Here is a 17,144-nt window from a genome sequence, read left to right as displayed (position 1 = left end):
AAAGTCTCGCAAAATTATCGAAAACGGAATTAAAAATGAGTGAAAACTGAACACGTCTTAAAATTATAAAGTATTCTTGCGTTTGCGCCGTCCCTACTTAAATAATAAATATTCAAACAGATTAAAATACAAGCCAAAAAAATTAATTTTTTTTAATTTACTTTTAATATTAATAGTGGGCTACTTTTAATATTAATTTTGGCTCGTTAATCATATTAAAATCGTATCGTAAATGATAAAAACATAAAAGGCTCGCATAAGATGTTACAAAAGGCTCGAAAACGATACCTTCTGCGAGCTACCGAAAACGAAACTTTCACTGCCACAAACTGAGCGACTAGTGATTCATTTTTATATCGTTTTCGGATCTGAATTCGATAGTTTTATCCGGTTGAGTTTTGCTTAACTCATGTTTACGATATCGTTTACGAAGTTTTGGTCCACTGGGGCTATACCATATATGTATTTGTATAGCTCCGAAATAGGCCAATGACCCTCTGTTTTTTATACCCGTATTCGAAGAGTTAGGGGCATATTAGATTTGTGGTAAAAGTGGATGTGTGCAACGCAGAGAAAGAAACGTTTCCGACCCCATAAAGTATATATATTCTTGATCAGCATCAATAGCCAAGTCGATGTATGTCTGTCCGTATGTCTGTCTGTCCGTCTGTCTTTCTGTCTGTCCGTCTGGTTTATCGCCTAGATCTCAGAGACTATATGAGCTAGACTCCTTAATTTTAAAGATACGATACAACTTAAAACGCAGTATCGTAGAATATGGCCATATCTACCAGATTGCCGAATCTGAATCAGATCAGATCATTATTATAGTCAGAATGAAGAAATCATTTTACTTGCTTCCCCCACCTCCTCTCAACACCGCTGACGCTACTCATTCTCTTTCTCGCTCGCACACTCTGACTCGTTCAGTGCCCGAGCGCCCTCTAGCGGAGGAGATGCAGAATATAAATGTAAAATGTATAATCTACATTTCATATGTAGAATATACATTGTAGATGTAGATAACAGTTGTAGCAAAAATATGTAGAAATGTAACATTTTTTAATCAATACTATAAATTTGTAGAAAAAAATATGTTTGTAAGCCGCTATCTCTGCAACGCGTTCACCAAATTGCATGCTGTTTTTTTTTAATGATAGACAGAGAATGTGACATGGTTCCACAAATAGGTTCCTCAAAAATTAAAAATTAATAAAAAAAACCTTAAATTTGACCTAAAAATGTGTGTTTGAACGCCCATTTCATTTCATTTTAATTTATTGGTTAAAGTGGGAGGGGGATTTTGGTAGGAAGGACAAAGCAGATCTTTTAGTTTTGGTTGCATTTGCCAGGAGGAATGGGAACCATTTATAGATAAGCACAAGATATTAAAGAAGAGTGTAAAAATGAATAGTCGAATGAGTTGGAACATGTATATTGAATCTCCACGATGTCTCAGCTCCATCCAGTGGGTTAGCTCCGCATTTAATTGGCTACCATTCGCGATTATCAAGCGGACAGACAGAGCTCAGCTTGGCCCATCTCGTAATGCAGTGAGAGTGAAAGGCATGATTGCATGGCCCCCAGTCCACGATGCATTTCTCACACGAGCTACTGTCAGTAGCTCGCCTGGCTCCGAAGCGACTTCGTTATCCGCGTCCTTGCGGGAATCCTCCTCGGCCACTCTCGAGCTCATCGCAGCTTACTTCGGTATAAAATTGAAAGATAAGAGAAAACGCAGTATCGTAGATAATAACCATATCTACCAGATTTCCAAGCCTGGATAAAATTAATTTGCAGTGGCTACGCTGTCAGAGGAGAGCGAGTTAGAGCACGCCATTGGTGTGGGAGGAAGGAAAGAGACACAGATGTAGCGGAATCAAACCAATAGCGGAAAAATAGAAATGGAAACTGTCTGACTGAATACCAAGCAGTGGAAGAGTCAGCAAGTCCTGTAACTACACTCCAAGCCGTGGGTTTTTTATAATACTAAAAATGTCAAGTGCGTCATTGTATTATAATTTTAAAAACATCCCCTCTTGCATTCCTTGATCTTAACATAAGACGAAGTCGATTAATAAAAGGAAAAAAATGTGAGGAAGATAGAGAAGGGCAGTTGGAAGGAACCAACAATCGAATTTCCATTCAAAAAATAAGTTCCCAAAGCTGGTTAGAGGGTCGACCGCTCGTTCTTTTCCGGTTGCGCGCCTAGGTTCTGGTTTAAAAATTAGATTACGTGTATGGCATTAGCTCGATGAAATAATAATGGACGAGGGTGGCCAGAGAGGTGACATGGGGCAGCGTGACCTACAGGGAAGTGCTGCTTCTGACGCACACGCAACATCGCCAACGTTTTATTTATAGCAGCTTCCCCTTCAGCAAGGGAACAACAACAAAAAAGTTGCCATGGATCTGTCGAGGACAATGAATATGCTAGCTATAGATACATATACAAACACACATACGCGCACACAAGCAAGCATAGACAGAAATATGAATCTATGTAAGCGCTAGACATATACCATCTATAGATATATCTACGCATGTGCATGGGGAAAGCAAACAAAATCAAACTTTGGAGCCACAATTTATTGAATTATTGATCAGAACAATGTTTTTTCGGCTCTTCAATTGATTGTCCAACAAATAGAAATTGGGAAATTTACAGGATTTCCAATGGATATGACAGAAAACAACCCCACCACGAGTGCCACAAGTCCCCCACAGTGACTGTTAACCCCAGGTTAACTGGGTTGCTTATGGGGGAATACCTGGACCAACCTTATCCGCCACGAACCGAAAGTGAATTTTAGATTATGGCCAGAAGGGTTGAAATTGAACCTGAACCCACCATCCCACCATCCCACCTTCCACTCAGCCTTTACCGCCCCTTGGTGGCAGCTATAAATATCTGCTTGGGCTCTGCGAACGCCCTTTGCGGGCTCTGGCCAAAACCAATTAAAATGCAGTTAACGCAGATTGCAGTTCATATTTTGTGGTCAGCCGCTGAAAGAGCTGCTTGAGGCGGGCTTATTATGCTCTGTTTGACAATATATTTTTCTGGATTTGGTTTAAATCAGAGCCCACACTTGTGTTGCTCAGCTGAAAGTTTGTATATTTGTCATTAGGTGGAAAAATGATACACGGAGCACAGGAATATTATGCATAAATTTATTCTGAAAACTGATGAGTTTCTGTTCCTGTTGAAATCTCAATAGCTGAAGTCACAAATAGAGAGAAGAAATCTTCTCGTTAAGCTTTTATCAGCTAAAATTAGCAGTATATTCAGTCAGGATTTTTAGGGCTTTATTGCTGGTATCTCCACAGATGTGGGACTCCGGGCAAGTTGATCTTCCTGCACAATCTGTTGAGCCAAGGGCAAAACTCAATGGCTCTGGTCTGAGTTGACTCGAAGACAGCTACGAAAGTAAAAGAGAAAACTGAGCAAAGGACACATAGACTAAGGGTTAAGTGGGATGGAGGAAGAAGTCAGAATGAGATGGAGATGGAGATAGATGCAATTGAGAAAGAGTGGCTCTGAGCCAAGGCGAACCTTTGATAATGACTACAAAGTCAACTGCTTCAGAGGCCAGACCCATACCCAAACCGGGGCAGCTGGTTTATGGCCAAGTGGTGACAACAAATGGCGACAGCGAATGGCGATGGCAATGGCGATGGCGATGGCGAATGTATCTGAGAGATACGCGCTCGCCTTGCAACATATTGTGTTGTTTTACTGCTTGGCCTGCCTTGCCTTGGCCCGGGGTTCCAACTACTTTACACCAAGTAGTTCGCAAGACTATACGAGTATGTACGAGAGTATTTGTGGCCGTATCTTTGTATCTGAGTATCTTTTTGTGCCGTCAACGACGTCAACTGACGGACAGATTGACGCTTTTTTGCGTGTGTGCGTGTATATATGTATATGGGTGCCCATGTGTCCATGTGTCCATGTGTCCGTGTGTCTGTTAACCAGAATGTATTTCCCTTAAGAGCTATTTTCTATTTTTAGCCCCTGCCTTTATTTGCTATTCTTGTTGTGGTAGCCATTTCTGCAGCTCTCCTTGGTTTTCTCTTGGCACAATGCTGAGAGAGGATCTGCTCACAAACACACACACACACACACACATGTAAGGATATCCTGAATTTTTAATTTAACTGCTCAGTTTTTATTTGCGTGTGTGGGACATAAAAAGCAGATGAGAGATACTCGTAGAGCCCAAGACGACAACGTTTTTGGCACGTACTCGCACTCGCACTGGCACTGGCACTAGAACTCGTATTAAAGCTTTAAAGGGAGAGTGAAGGCTTGGCCTCTAATTAACTGCGTCTCAACTTTTTCAGCTGCTCCACAAAGGGAAAAGGCAAAAGGAGAGAGAGGCCGAGGGCAAGGGCGGCAAAAAGTGGGCAGAAGGTCGTGGCAGTGGGAGCCAGAGCCAGAGCCAAAGCCAAAGCCCACTCGAGTGCAGCTAACAGCTAAGTAATTTCAATTTGAAGCGCTCAACGTCAGATTTGCCACACACGCTCGCACTCTCTCGCCTACACACGGATACACCCAGGCACAGACAGACACTCGGACAAACAGACAGACACGGGGCTAACAGCACACAGAGATACAGACGCCATGTAGCTCGTATCCGAGCGCTGCCTGCATATTAAAATGCTGTCAAAATTGCACGGCTAAATGTCATTTCATTTGGCATTGCTCTCGTTTCACTCACTCGCTCCTGCTTTCCGTATCCCTCCGTGTCCCGCCATGTCTCTTTTTCTCTGTGTAACCCCACCCTCCTAATGACTGCCGTCAGCTGCAGGACACAGACATATATTACGTCTAATTACCACGCCCCTAAACCAACCGACTTTGGCATTATTCCGATTCATCGTCCCACTAAATTCCTCCCCACCCCACACACATTCCAACGATAGCTCGCTGTTGTGGCTCCTCGGTGATTTTGTGGCTGAAAATCTGACAAATTTGATTTGTTTTTTAACGGAATTGAAACATTCCAAATTCAGTTAGGATTTAATTGGTGTTTAACTATATTTATAGCTTTGGATGCAATGGGAAATAATCAGTTAACCATTAATTAACAAAACTTAAAAATATTCTTAAAAATTTTAAAGTCGGAATTTTATACAAAGAGTGACACATTTTTAATATAAATGGAAAACTACACTACTCGAAAAAATATAACATTTTATTCCTAAGGAACCAAACCGAATTTTTCCGATAGATTTGAGGCTGTGCAATTTTGTAAAGAATTATGGCAGAAATTTTTTTTAAGAATTTTAAAAAACTTGTATTTTTTTTAATTCTTTTTTCAGAGGCAGCGCCATTTTTTTCACATAGCATAAGTACATTTCATTGTAATGAAAAGATAACACTACTCAACAAAATTTTTTCTTTAGGCTGTGGACCAAAATGACTTTTTCTGATAGATTTCGGGTTTTTAAATGTTTGTAGTACTTTATTTTTTTTTATGGTCTAATTTTGTTGTAAAGAATTTTTCAAATCTAGTATTTTTTTCATGGGTTTTTTCAGAGGTAGTGCTTCTATTTTTCACATAAAACTTTGCAGTTCTGAAAAGCTGACAAATGCAGCTTAAAGTCCGACCCAGACACTTTGTATCTGCAGCTGCAGGCATTAGCCTGAAAGATATTAAGCTTTCAAATTCGAATTTTATAATTTTTTGTGGTCTTTTTTTCGAAATTTTGACTTTAAAAACTCGGGAAAAATCTAAACAAAAAAAATGAACAATACCTTAAATGACGCCTAATTAAAGCGTCTATCTAAAACTAAAAATGCCTCTGAATGCCTCACAATACTACAATCCCGAATTTAACCGTTTATTCTTAAATACTATTTTATTAATATTTAAAACAACATAAATTAATCTATTTGGTACACTTTGATTTAAAAAATAAATAAAGTCTCTAACGTGCTTGGTTTATGAGCAGTTCGTGATAGAAAACTTACTTTCTGGGGAGTCCTATTCTAGTGGCGAGGAAAGTATGTACATATATATACATATATTTACCAAAAAGGTTAATACCTCTAAAATTCATTTTTTTTTTTTTTTAACGCCTGAAGCTTTTTATTTGTTCCTACCAAATAAATAAATATTTAATCATGCTAAAATTAAAAGTTTGACCAAAGTAATTTGTAGCAAAAACATTTTCTGCGTTAGGAACTATTTATAAGTGTCTTCAAAATTTCTAAAAATGGCCTCCAGGGTTTTTTGGAGTACAGCGTAGAAAAGTGTCAAGGAGGATGAGACTCTTCATGCGTCTCCCAGAAATTGGGCCAAGAAGAAAGTGGGCTTGAATCGATTTGAAGTGCAAAATTTGTTGTAGGGTACAGAGGGACCGTGCGAATTCCTTTACCTTAATTAAAAAAGTTTACAATTTCTCCTGGCATTGTGACAATGGCCTCCTCACCCTGTGTCCTTGTCCCCTAGGGCTTCCCCACGTGTTTCCCTTTCCCCCGGGTGTGTTGTATACCCATGCATGTGTGTGTGTGGGTTTGTGTGTCGTGTCCCATAATAAGCAGGCAAAGTGCGTCAAAAAATCAACTGCTAAACAATGAGAAACAACTTTCTCTCACTCTCTCCTTTCCTTCGCGTCTCTGTCTGTGGCTTTGTTTCCATCTCCCTCTCCGTCTGTTGCTCCATTGCCATCTCACTCTTGGGCAATGGCTTTGAAAAGCCTGCGGGAATCAGCTGCCAACTTATTTATTCCTTACTTTATTTTATTTTATTTTGTTTTGCTGTGCTTTTGTTGTGCTGCTGCTTGCGTCGGCTGGCAGAAAGTTTTAAAATAAACTTGCGTCATAAAAATTTAAAAAGTTTGGCCAAAGCACAAAACACAAAACGGAGACGGTGATGGTGATGGAGACGGAGCGGTATGCTTAGAGGGAGCTGCCGGAGAAATTTGCGTTAATTTAAAGGAACAACAACAGCAACAAGAAACAAAATGAAATGAAATGGAACAGAAACGGAAGCGAAGAGCATGAAGGAGGCAGCGGAGTGGCATTCAGCAAGAGGAAGATGAACAAATTCTTGCAACATTTGTTCTTTATGCAGAAGTTTGGCCTTCTGCAAAAATGTTTTAAAACACGGTAATACACATGAACATAATTAGTGCAAGTGAAAGAAAAATAGATTCAGAGGAGCCAGGGAAAAACCAAAAGCCATGGAAGTTTCCGCATTTTCTTGCTCCAACACATTTTGCGCCTGATGAATATTTTACGAATATTTTGCAGCCTTTCTCGAAAATGTGTACCAAAATTTTTTTAAATTTTGTTTTAGAAATTTGCCTAAAATATTGAATTGAAATTGGTTTAAATTTTCCCAAGAGTCGTTTTATAAAAAATAATTTGATGAAATATTTTTTAGAAATAAAATTTAAGAATTTAATAAAATTATTGTTTTAAATTTTTTGTTCATTATTTCCAGTTGTTGGGACGCCTTGATGCCTTCTTTGTCATCATTATGGATATTTCAACTCGTTTTCGTTTTATGATCCGATTTTGAGGTCATAAAGCCAAGTGAGGCAAACATTTTTTTTGGTCTACAAATCCGGTAAATCTTGCTCCCTTTCTCCTTCTCCATCCCTATCTCTGTCTTTTGTATTGCCTTACTTTTGGAGCTTTGTCTTGGCCAAGGCAGCGTGAATGACGAAGAAACGCATTAAAACTGATTTATTGCTGCAGATAAGTTTGGATTTATATGCCAAAGTCAAGGCCCTGTCTTTTCCCCCGCATTCCCCGAGCTCACTTTCGTCTGCTAAAACTCGCCTGGGGCTCTGGGCTCGGAACCTCCGAAGGCATCTACAGCACATTTAATTAAGATTTAACCTTTAATTACGATTTAAGAGATTACAATGTCAAATTCACGCTATCATCCACCCCAATCCCATTCGCCGTGGGCCCCCTCCTCCCCCCTTTTTATTGGCGATTCCACTTTGCGTTACGTTACTATTTCATTGGCGGCCACTAAGGCTGAGAGCATTTCCCGATAAGTACGCTACCACAGGAAGGTTATGATTATGTCGATAACAATGGCTGTGTGGAATGGGAAAGGGAATGGGTTACCAATACCTACCCCAACCCCCTCTTGCATATCATTTTCTATTCGCTGGTGGGGCAACGAAGCCACTCTCTTTGTTATTTGCGGTTCTTTTTCCCTTTCCCATGCACGCTGCGTGCTAATTATGCAAGCTTTGGGCGTAGCAAACCAAATGATACTTACCCATAATCGTTATCGTAATCACAATCTTTATCGGCCTTGTAATCCCGCCCTTCCCTCACCAGATAGAAATGCGATTAAAGAGATTTTCAACGAGCAGCTGGATATAATAAGCGCAATGGGATGAGGTGGTGATTTTTACAACATATTCTCGATTTCTAGGTTTCATATGCCAAAGTTGAACAACAAAAGCTTTAAAATTGTAATAAAATCTGTCCGAAAGCAATCTTAGCAATTTAAATCCAGCTAAGTTTGAAATATCTTTGATGCTTAATTTTTCGTTATATGAAAACAAATTGTTTAAGATTGTTGTCAAAATATATTCAATTCAAAATATCTACATATATAATATAATTATAATTATAAATTATAATTAAATTATAAATATATAATCTGAGAGCATTTTTAGGGCTCTACCATTGAGCATACAAACAAGATGTGAATTTAATGTTCATAGCCAAATTTTTTTTGTGCAAAACTTTCTTTCATAAGCAGCCATAATTCTATGAGAGCATATCTCTCCTTCTTCAGCATATTCTGGGCCTGGGTCTGGCTCTGTTTCTGGCTTATTCTTCATTGTTGTGCTAAGCTTTATTAAGAGCTTTTGTTAGGGCTGCTAGTTTGAAGATGCTTGTCTTGTCTAACACCTCTAACGCTTTGCTCCCCTTTGCTCTACTTCCAGGGCTTGGGCGTTAATATTCATTATAATGTCAAACGCAGTACTCATATGTGGGGACCTACAGACAGTCAGTCCCATGTCTCTTGCCTTTGTCGTCATTTCTTTCAATGCCCTGCCGTTCTAACCTCGCACAGTTTTTTTCCCCCCCTCTACATATCCTGAGTTTCCCTTTTGCTATTTTATTTTATTTTACTTTATTCTACCTTATTTATTTCATTTACGAGTAGGCCCATGGTCTAGGGCTCATTCTCGGTCTTGACTTGCGTTCATAAGTTTATTATTTATAATCCCACTCAAGTGCGACACTTTTCTACGAGTGTGCTCACGAGTTTGCCTCACTGCCACGCGCCCCAATGCACAAACACACTTACAATATATACAACGTATGCTCCCCCCCTATACAGTTGGGCACAAACATTTAAACCTCCGCCCTTAGCAATCAGTTTATATTTTGTATGGTTTATTAACAATTTGCGCGCGCACCGCCTTAAAAAATAAAACAACACCAAAGTTTTTATGGCCACCCACCCATCCACAGTGACGGGAACAGGAGTTACTTTGGCCGACCGTGCATAGCCTTATGGCCACCACTGTGTGACTCAAAAGTGTTGTCGCATCAGCACATGAAAGACGCACACCAAAAGGTTCGAGTTGGAGCTAGAACTGGAGCTGGAGTTCCAAATTCCGAGAAATGGGGCAATGGAATGAAATGCTTTTATTGCCTTCTATTGCAAAATACGTTTATATTTTTATGCCTCGCACAAAGCCCTGATAAATTCGCAACCCCCAATGGATTTTATGGGATATATATATGTATAAAATGTGATAATCAGTGGTCTTCGGATGTCTGCTTAATTTTCATTGGAATGAAATATGTTCTCGTAATTCTGTTGGTACTGTAGCTCTACTAAAATCAATAAAAGAAATATCTTTCAAACAGTGAGACCCATAACCGCATGGTCTGCTTAACGGCTAAGTGGACACAAGAAAAAGGCTTTTAACTCTACTATTAGTGAAACAAAACGCTCGTTTTGATCGGAGAGGGTACATGGGAGTAGAGCAAACAGAACTGCTGCAATTGTAATTAACAAACATTGAAAGAGATGACTGCACTCGTCTCTGCACTTCTTCCACTCGTTGACATAGCCAATTGACAACAAACTACATTTGCAATAAGCTGATTGCAAAATTGCATATTTATTTTCAACATGTCGAAATCAGTTATAGACATATGCAAAGTTGTGTAAACATGTACATATCTGTCTATGAAGCTCAATATTCAGAAAGCTTTTTAGAAACCAATCTGCCAATAATCTGCTGAAATCTGCTGAATATATGTATGTCTGTATGAAAATGCGAGACAATTATGTGGGAACATTTTTATGACATATGTAAATGAAAAATATTGATACACTGAAATGTGCTTTGATAAACACGAGTATTTGTGCAGAGTCCTCCATCCTCAAAGAATCACACTAAATATTCATCGTTATGAATGTTTCATCTTTCAGCACAACTTTGGTGCCTTATGACTGTATGAAGAGAGTACGGATAATTCGACTCGCAAGTATATACACTTTTTCAGTACAATCAAAGGGAGGATTATGCTCTAATAAAAATACGTAATATTGTTAACTCAGTGTATTGATCCATGGAGCATTCTCAATAGACAGATGTTAGTTGTTTCAATGTTTTTTTGTATATTTTCTCTCTCATATTTATGTCTATAATACATATGTAGTTACTACATATTTCTCCATCTGTGAGACGAAATTGTAAAGGAGTCTACAAATTTAATGCAAATTCCCTAAGAAGCTTTTTCTCTATCAGCCTCTGCCATTGACTTCTTCTGAATGGGTTCGAGTTTGTTCCACATGTATTTACTGCTATCGATTACCATCTAACGGGTCATTGTGTTCTCCGGCGCTGATGGTTGACGTTGACCCCACCGCCCTACACGTCACGCTGATAATAAAAGGCGACTGAAAACTTATCGATTTTCGATTTAGACACATATTCCAGTGTGCTTGTGCCCCATATGTGGCAGGCATTCAAATTGCGGCAACAAATGTCGCTATATGTGCGTATGTGCATACGTAGTACGCACACACAAACGCACAGGCTCAAATGTATGTACATTGTACAGGAGCTCAACAGGAGCTGAACGAGCGATTGTGGGCAGAGGGGAGATGTCGGCGCCGCAAGGCACAAGTGAAAGAACAAATGTCAAAGAGCAACGTTGTCATTTTCATCGTCGTTGTTGTCGGCGGCGCCTCCCTTATTGCCAAAAAAAAAAAAAAAACTGAACGGAGAGTAGAGAAAAGACGAAGAGCCAGAACGGTGGACAAAAGGGCATCCAGTGGGAGAGGGGCAAAGGGCAATGCGCTTAGCACAGCCGCCTGTTGAATGTCTGGCTTACTCTCTCCCACCTCCCCCCACTCAACGGGCGCGCTGACAATGAAAGCCATAAGAATGCCGCTGTCTATGCGACTGAGTGAGTGAGTGTCAATGGGGGAGCGTGCGTATGAGGGTGAGGAGAGCATTCCATTTGCCTGTTTAATGCAATTTGTTTTTGCTTTTGATGATGTTGCTCCTCTGCTATGTACATATGTACATTTCGCGCCTCTGCTGCTGCTGTTGGTATTTCTCCTTTTGAGTACCACTGCACTATGCTCTCCCTGATTTCTTTATTCCAATGCTGCAGCTTGTCTTGTTGGTAGGTACTGCTAACTTGTTTTCAACAGGGCACGCACACTCGTCGAATGACCCGAATGAGAGTGCATAGCCGTACAAATTTCCCATAAGCGAACGGAAGTCACACGTCTCTATCGATGATCATCCGCGTGACTGAATTCGTATCATGTGGAACTGGCCTTTGTAGTTTAAACGGTTTCAAATTGATTTTCAAATGATTTATATATAGAATCTTCCCTAATACCGTATGTATGCTACAGTATTTTGTTATAAACAATTTCTATATTTGAGAGTATTTTGTTTTGTTTGGAGGTATATTTTAGAAAAGTATTTTTGAAATGAAAAATGTCACTGACAACTAACTTCATTTCGAATCTCTTTCTCCCCCCTTTCTCTGTGGTTTAGCACACACCTTTCTTCTTTCCTTCGCTGTGGGATATTTGGACACTGAACGAACCCACAAAAACACAATACACACACACACACACACACATAGGCAGCGAAAACATGGCGTACAACGGTAAAGCAAAGTAAGAACAACAAGGAAAAAAAATGTTGGTGGGGGGTGTAGGCGGCAAGGCAACAAAGCAACAACTAAAATTGAAAGGCAGACAAATAAAAAGCGACGAGGGAGAACAATACACACACACACACACACATCCTCATACACAGGGAGAAAGAGTGACAGGGATTGAGAGGCCAAGGGATGCTGTGTGTGAGGGCAACTACAACAAGAACAACACTGGGAACACTGACCAACATGATAAAGGCCCAAAAATCAATTTCTGTGTCAATTTTTTTTTTCGTCTGCCCCTGCCTTCGCCTCACTCTCCCCTTCTTCTATTTTTTTTTTTGGCGCTCGGTGTGAAGGAAACCGAGGGATAAAAAAGTGCGTGCGGTTTCCAAGGGAAAACCCAGAGCAGAGCCAAAAAGGAAAAGGGAACCGCACAAAATTCGGCTCATATTTCAAAGGAGTTTCGGGAATGTCCTTGGATTTGTTGGAGCTTGTTTTCGGGGCGGGCTAGAAGAACAGGACACGGGCAGACGATACCCACCAGGCAGAGAATGAACCAAATTAAATGCAGTCCTCGCATAAATCTTGTACACAGACCAAGTTGCCATAGCCATACCCGACCTGGAGTTCCGTTCCCGTTCCCCGAGATGGGCTGGTTCATTGTTATCGAACAACCAATCGGCTTTCAAAAAATCTCCAAGGACACCAAATGGACTTTACACATTTTTGGCTGCCCAAAAAGGGAAGTGTGTCAAACATAAATACAAATTTGGGTACGTTGTTTACGGAATGTGGCAGTGCTTAACATATGCCACAAGTTAGCATACCCATCGCAACCCCCTCCCCGCACCAAACTTTTCAATTGCCTTACTCCTCAGTGGTTGTGTATTCATTGAAGATATTTTAAGTCGCTAACCAAAATAAACTTTTAATAAGGCTGACACTTCGATCCTTAATTTAAACTTGCAACAAAATTGTTTTCCCAATTCGGAACTATAAAGTGTAACATGCAATTTATTTTGATCTTCATAGTCCCAATGGTTTTCTAAAAGTGGCAAAATGTTGATTAAAAACTAAATTTATTTAGAATGATTATAGTTTTAATATAAACATGTTAAGTAAAGAAAAAACGGAATCGAATAGAATTTTTATATCTGAATATATTACACTTCTGAAACCAATAAAAACGTCCTAAAAGTAAACAAAAATCAGACGATTAAAGTATTGCTTTTGCGCCTATTTCCTGGCAGGTGACTATGAGGGGATCTAGAGTTGTTTTTGGAGGAATTTGAAACTTATTTATTAGATAAACATTACCAAGCATGATGCATATGTACATATACATACACCATCTGTTGAGACGCACGTAGATGTTCGGGCTTAAGTCTCTTGATGGTGGTGAATTTTTTAAGAAAATACAGAAGCAACTTCCTGAAAAATCCTGACACTCTTGCTTATAAAATCTGCAAGATTATGGCAAACTCGCAGCCAAAATTAGACGTCAGACAGCAGAAAGGTAATCCCAGCAGAATCTAAAATTTGCGATTTTTCCAGAAGTGGGCGCACACACGGCTTAGTGGGGGCCGTGGCAGGGGAAATATAGCTGACAAGCGAAAAGCCTGAAGTGACTTTAGATTTAGTGTATTTTGTGTGTAGCAGCTGTGTAGTTTAATGTTGATGTACATAGTTTTTATTTTTCTTTTTATTATTTAGGGTTATATTTATTGCATTGTTTACCGTGCATAAAAGCGAACGACAAGTCGGTCCCTTTGTATGTTCCTATATATTTTTGGTCACGCCCCCCGCCCCACTCATTCAGCTTGCAACAAAGTAACGGTTTATTTATGCATGTATGTGTGTGTGTGTGTGTGTGTGTCTCTGTGTGGAGTAGCAGACGTATGTATGTATGTCTGCATTTGTGTGTTGCGTGTGTCTCTTCTTCAATACAAATTGACGAAAGCGCTTTGATTATTTTACAGCCTTTTTTTCGTTCAATTTTCGCTTTGATTTTTACCGTTGCCCGTTGCTTTTCCTCGCTATTTCCCTCTGTCTATCTCGCTCACTCTCTCTCTCTCTCTTTGCCTCTCTGTTGCTGTTGCTGTTGCAGGCTGTCTGGGAAATTTATGCCGACATCGCCTATATTTATAGACACCTTCACCTGTCTTGCCAAAAGTCACTTACGAAATTAAATTTGTTGCTGTCTTTTGCTCGCTCTCTCTCTACCCCTTATTTTCATTCTCTCTCTCTCTTTCTTCTTTGGCAACCCTCGCTCGAAATGGCTTATTTTTTTAGTGGGACTGTCAACAGATTCTCAAGACATTCTCAATTATGTTCGCTGCACATTTGCCTCAAATCAAATGGAAATGAGCGAATGAAAACAAGGAAATACTGGGGGAAAATGTTTTGGTAAAATGAAGGAAAATGGATAACGGTTATGTCGGCGGGGCAGTTAAAGTTACGGTAATTTGTGTGCCCTAAAAGTAATAGATTTCCACTTGGCTTGGCTGTGTTTGGTTTGGGAGTAAAAGTATACCTACATAAATAATATGTTCATGGGAAGCCATTGAGAATGTAACTTTCTTTGGAGGAGTATTTTTTGAAGTATCTTACAGCAGTGAAGAATCAGAACCTTTTTGAAATCAGGCTCAGAAATGGAAAATAAGAGATAGAAATAGAAATGAGATAACATGATAGGAAATGATGAAAGCCATTTATCTCCGCATGCCACATCCACTGACAGTGAACTAGTTTTTGGAAAAAGTTTTTTAATTCACTTCATTTACAAGGAACTCCCACTTTGGTGAGGAGGAGCTACACCATAATGGGAGCTACAATACGAGTAGTTCCCGGAAAGTTTGAGTTTGAATTGAATTTCCTTTCTGGCGTATCTTTATGTCCCCTTCCGAATGTTCTTCCCCCACTTGCTGAATGGCGGGCGCTTTTACTTGCTCATTCATTCTTGTTTGTCTTATGCGGCAGGCGGCATTAACAAGTTTGTTTTGTACAAAAATCAGGAAAACGAATGCGACGAAGAAGAATTAGTGGAAAAGGAAGAAAAATAAATGGAATAGGACGAACAGAGAGCGTACAAGTGGGGGCAGGAAGTAGAAAAAACAAACAAAAACAAACCCAAGAACATGTCTTTGACATATTAATAAATTATATTCGAGTAATCTCCTGGGCATATTATCATATACAAAACATATACTGCTACATACATACATACATACGTAAGTACGTACTCGCATGCCCACCACCCAATGTCCCCCATCCACCGTCTTAATGGGGTCCCCTCTGGCGGCTCTTTTATTATTTATATTATTTTATTGTGCATTACATCGCATTGGCTGACAAAATGTTGTTTTCGCCATCGTCTCGTGCATTTGACTAATTTCATAAAAATGTTCTCTCATGGCCAAAAGCAAAAGCCAGAAGAAGAGGCGCGGCGCGAGTCATCACAGAGATAGTAGAAACCATCACAAAAAAGTATATTAAATAAATGCTGAGAGCCAGAGACCAAATCCAAAGTGGAATATTCAATCAAATTCTATGCATTTACAAATTTAATAGTAAATACACTACAATAAAATATAGCTTGTGACCTGAAAATTTCTGAGAATTTGAAGATATCGATATTAAATTGAACATTTTAATTTGCAAATAAATAGAGAAACTTCAAAAATGTTGTTGTATTTTTTCTTAACAAACATCCAGTACCATTCAAAGTGTACTTATCATGGAAATGATTATCCTTTTACGGGTATAAGCTAAAAGATATCGCATGCGCTATAGGAGCTGCATATAATATGAGAAAATTCCCTTTGGATTCCAAAATGGCTTCCTGGCATTCCAACATTGGAATGCTTTTGTTTTGCATTCCAGCAAAGCTTCGTCCAGTAAATTGTGATTCATGTTAATATACTCGTAGTTAGAACAAATATGTTATACGATCTGCTGCAACATTTGCTTCCGCATGTCTGCGGCAGACTCAGCTCAATCTTTCCCATCTATGGCCGCATTTATGCGGAGCTCTGGCTAGCCCCACTTTCCCCCCCTTTCTCTCGTTCAACCTTTAAGCCCAAATATTTGCCGTCAAAGAATTGTAAATATTTTTGCAACGAAAAAAACCAGTAGATAAATAAAACAATCAAAGCGAAGGACAACAAACAACTTAATGTTGTAGATGTTGCAGTTTTTGAAGTTGTTGTTGTCGTTTTGGATTGTTGACTTTTTAGTGGTGATTAATGCAATGCCAGTGTGTTGGTGTTTTTGTGAGTATCTGTGTGTTGAGCAATTGTATGCACTCGCTGCTGGAATTCTCCTTATATAATATACTAAATTGTATTTTATTTAATCTTTTTTTGTTATTTGTTTTTTTGCATCGCACGGCTTCATTAATAATTTACTTATTTGGCTACTCACCCGCTGATGGTTAGATTTGTAGTTGGCTTTTGTTGTTGTTATTGTTGATTTATGGGCTTAATTTTCAGCTTATTGGTGACACAAATCCATCAAATGCCTGACATCCCAAATACACTAGACACATTCATGGATCGGTTTTTTATTATATTTCTACGATTTTATTTTAAGTCGTGTTTTTGGTTTTCTTTTTTTTGTTTTAAAATTTCTTGGGGTTTTTAAGATCCCATCTATGATTTATGACACAAAAATGTTTATTTCGTTTGTTTGTTAGTATATTTAATTGATTCAATAATTAATTGCATACAAATTTATTCATTGCGGTTGACATTTTGGACATTTTGTGAAAATTTTTTCATTTTGATTGCAATACAAAAAAAATAGCCACAAAAATAAACTCCAGCAAAGGGAAGCACAAAAATTTTATACCCAAAATGGGACATACATATATAAAAGTCTGTAAAAAATCTAAAGTAGAAAAGAATCATTTTAAAAATACTGAACATACTCAAAAACAAGATATGGAAGGAATACAGCGCACAGAAATTTCTCTTCTGTGCTAGTTGACTTTCTCAGTATTTATTAAATATTT

General features: G+C 39.0%; 1 protein-coding gene across 1 annotated transcript in view; it reads right to left on the bottom strand.

Annotated features, from left to right (window-relative positions):
- Positions 1-17,144, bottom strand: part of LOC111068680 — a 91,540-nt gene that overhangs the window by 70,483 nt on the left and 3,913 nt on the right. Inside the window, exon 2 of the mRNA XM_041595457.1 lies at positions 16,556-16,782. The gene's annotated coding sequence lies outside the window, so the exon portion shown is untranslated. The remainder of the gene's footprint in view (positions 1-16,555; positions 16,783-17,144) is intronic.

Source organism: Drosophila obscura, unplaced genomic scaffold (genome assembly GCF_018151105.1).
Source record: "Drosophila obscura isolate BZ-5 IFL unplaced genomic scaffold, ASM1815110v1 contig_73, whole genome shotgun sequence".
In the NCBI taxonomy this organism is placed as follows: Eukaryota; Metazoa; Arthropoda; class Insecta; order Diptera; family Drosophilidae; genus Drosophila; species Drosophila obscura.
Note: the sequence above shows the minus strand (reverse complement) of the source record. Positions and strands in the feature narration are given on the sequence as shown.